Source organism: Elgaria multicarinata, chromosome 16 (assembly GCF_023053635.1).
Source record: "Elgaria multicarinata webbii isolate HBS135686 ecotype San Diego chromosome 16, rElgMul1.1.pri, whole genome shotgun sequence".
NCBI lineage: Eukaryota > Metazoa > Chordata > Lepidosauria > Squamata > Anguidae > Elgaria > Elgaria multicarinata.
In genome coordinates, this window is record NC_086186.1 from 11,105,864 (window position 1) to 11,109,583 (window position 3,720).

A 3,720-nucleotide genomic window follows, 5' to 3' on the forward strand; every position below is an offset into this window, starting at 1 on the left:
GCTATAGCACAAGTCCACTGAGAAATCAATGACCTGGAAGTATCTGGCCGAGATGTGTGGGGGCTGGCTTTTCGTACTCCCTAGTAAGGGCAAAGTCCTCAACACATGTGCAGAACAATGCTTTCCCTGGCTTCACAAGGGCTCGGCCTGGTATTCAGACTCATCCTCAAGCAGTTGTATCAAAAATTAAGTTCTGTGGACTGCATTGCCATTTGCCAAATAACTCTGCAGCATCAAGTGACACCCTACTGGTGTAATGCTTAGAGCAGCTTCCCTAATCTAATGCCTTCCAGATGTTTGGACTTCAATTCCCATCAATCCAGCCAGCATGGCTACTTTTTGGGAATGCTGGGAGTTGTAGTGCAAAATATCTGGAAGGCACCAGGTTGGGAAAGTCTTGGTTGAACTACGATTGAGAAGACCAATCAACTCACTGGTTGATCATTGGCCAATCGCTATCCCTGTGCCTAGCCTCCTTTGTAGGGTTATGACGACGATAAAATGCAAGGGGAAGGAATAGCCATCATGCATGTTACCCTAAGGTCCTTGGGTGAGATACGTCAGCTAGCAAAGCCATTGTACGTGGTGGTGGTGGTGGTGCATTGTTGGACAGTACAAGCCAGTGTTGCGGGGAACTTGGTTTTGCACTAGCAGCCTTGAACTACTTTTTCATTCTAGCGCAACTGATTTACCAAAACGAAGTTTTAGGTAGAGAGGATTAACAACTGACTCCCCATATGGGTTAAAAGAAAGGCGAATAGCTGTTCCCCCCCTTCTTTCTGAATGTATCGCTAAATATACAGACCTCATACTTGTCCTAACCAGCAAGAAACTCCAAAGTGGTTTAGTGAAACCTGGGCTCAACTCTAGCAAAGCAACATGTACTCCAACTCCTATCTCCAGCAATTACAATTCTCCACAGTAGCCCTTGAACTGACTTCTTCCTTCTCACCCATTCAGCAAAATGTAGCCTGGGTAACTGAATTCTCTCTAGCGACTTTCAGTAAAAAAAAAAAAACTCAACACAGGCCACACCAACTCTACTTCTGGCTCTTTATATAGGATCCTTGTCCCCTTGCTCTAACTCCTACTCTTCTATTTTCCCTCAATTACAACGGAAGCCGCACACGTTGCTATTGTGTCCTACTCCAATTCCCAGAGTTCTTTGGTGTCTTGTTATTCCTGTTTGTATTAGTCCTTCACCCTTCTGAAGAACTTTAGGGTCCTTGAAGAACACTCATATCATATGATTGGAATTCCGGAAGGTTCAGTTCAGCGCAGGCTATTCAGGAGGCAAGATCTCTCCCAGATTCCCAGACTGAGAGAAGGCTCAGCTTAGACGGAGCGTGGCCAAAGAGCACAAGACGTCCAGACACAATTAAGGCCAGTTTGATATGTATGTTTGTGCCTTTCCGGAGAGCTTTGGCAATAAGACACTGCAGTAGGAGAATGCAGCGAGGGAGACTTTTTCTCCCTCTCTCCTAATACTAGAACCCAATGGGGTCATCCCACCAAACTGATTGGAGGGAGCTTCGGCTATTTGGCGGTATAAAAATGCAATAAATAAAATAAATAAAAAATTCAGGACAGCTCAAAGGAAGGATTTCTGAATTCACACAGCACAGAGTTAAACTATGGAATACGCTGCCATAAGATGTGGTGATGGCCACCAACTTGGATGGCTTTAAAAGGGGGTTGGATAAATTCCTGCAGGAGAAAGGCTATCGGTGGCTTCTAATCCTGATGGCTGTGTGCCACCTCCAGTATCAGGGACCATAGGCCTATGTACAATAGTTGCTGGGGAACATGGGTGGGAGGGTGCTGTTGCACTAATGTCCTGCTTGTGGATTTCTCGTGGGCATCTGGTCTGAAACGGTCCGGAAACTTCAGCTGGTACAAAACAGGGCAGCATGGTTACTAACAGGGACTGGCTGACGAAACCACATCATGCCAGTCCTTTTCCAGCTTCATTGGCTGCCAGTCCAGGTCCGGCGGGATTCAAAGTGCTGGTATTAACATTTAAAGCCCTAAACGGCTTGAGGCCAGGCTATCTGAAGGAACGCCTCCTCCCATATGTACCTGCCCAGACCCTAAGGTCATCCTCATGGGTCCTTCTCCGCGAGCCCCTGCCAAAGGAAGTGAGACAGGTGGCTACCAGGAGGAGGGCCTTCTCTGCTGTGGCGCCCCGGCTGTGGAATGAGCTCCCTAAGGAGGTTCGCTTGGCACCTACATTATATGCCTTTAGCCGCCAAGTGAAGACCTTTTTATTCTCCCAGCATTTTAACAGTCTATAAATAAATTTTAACTTGGTGTTTAAACTTTGTAATTTTGCATTGCTGCTGTTCAGCCTTCCATCCTCCCGAGGTCGGTAAAATGAGTATCCAGTTAGCTGGGGGAAAGGTAATAACGGCGGGGAAGGTAATGGCAAACCACCCTGCTATAAGGCCTGCCAAGAAAACGTCAGCGAAAGCTGGCGTCCCTCCAAGAGTCAGTAATGACTCAGTGCTTGCACGAGAGGTTCCTTTCCTTTTTCCTTTTATACTTTGAATGGTAGGGGTGTGCACGGACCCCCCACTCCGCTTCACTTTCAGATCCGCCATTTTCGGATTGGGCCGCTCCGCCCCACCCCCACTCCGCCTGTGCCCACTCCGCTCCGCTCAGAGCTCCGGATCCGGATCGGAGCTCCGTTTCCCCCCCCATAGGGGGAGTTACCAGGCCCTGCCGCCATCGCCGCCCATGCAGAGCCTGGCCCATGCAGAGCCTAATACAGCAGAGCCTGGTAAGGGACCAAGGGAGAGGGGGACCTTACCTGCCTCCGTCCGTGGTCCGTCGCCGTCTTAAATTGAGCCCGCGGTTCCACCAGGAAGTCTGGGCTGCAAGCGGCCCAGACTTCCTGCTGGAACCACGGGCTCAATTGAAGATGCTGACGGACCGCGGACGGAGGCAGGTAAGGGAGAGGAGGGCGGGGGGAGGGTTACCGGGCCCTGCCGCCATCGCCGCCCATGCGGCGACGGCGGCAGAGCCCGGTAAGGGACCAAGGGAGAGGGGGACCTTACCTGCCTCCGTCCGCGGTCTGTTGCCGTCTTCATTTGAGGCCACGGTTCCACCAGGAAGTCTGGACCGCAAGCGGCCCAGACTTCCTGCTGGAACCACGGGCTCAATTGAAGACGCTGACGGACCGCGGACGGAGGCAGGTAAGGGAGAGGAGGGCGGGGGGGTTACCAGGCCCTGCCGCTGTCGCCGCATGGGCGACAGCGACAGGGCCCGATAAACCCCACTTACCTTTCCGGCGGAGCTCCGGATCGAGGCAAGGATCCGCCTTCACCTCGATCCTCTCCGCCACGCTCCGCCGGCCCCCGAATCCTCTTCGCCTCCGCCTTAAGCGCAGGCAAAGCCCCCCCCCGCTCCGCTCCTGCTTCTCCGGTCCGATTAGAAGCAGAGCACATCCCTATTGAATGGTTTTAATTTTTGTGAACCGCCCAGAGAGCTCCGGCTATTAGGCGGTATTGAAATGTAATAAATAAAAAAATGCTGCACTGGGAGCCCTGATCCAGCACGGCTGCAATCCCCACCCCGCTTTCCTCTGTCCCCTCTTCCATGACGGCCTTTGCAGCCTGACTCCGCCTCGTTCACATGACCCGGGCTGCGGGCGTCACGTGAACCGCGGTGGTGGTGTTTCCCCACTCGGTTCAACTCGTCGCGCAGTCGAGCAGAGGCGAT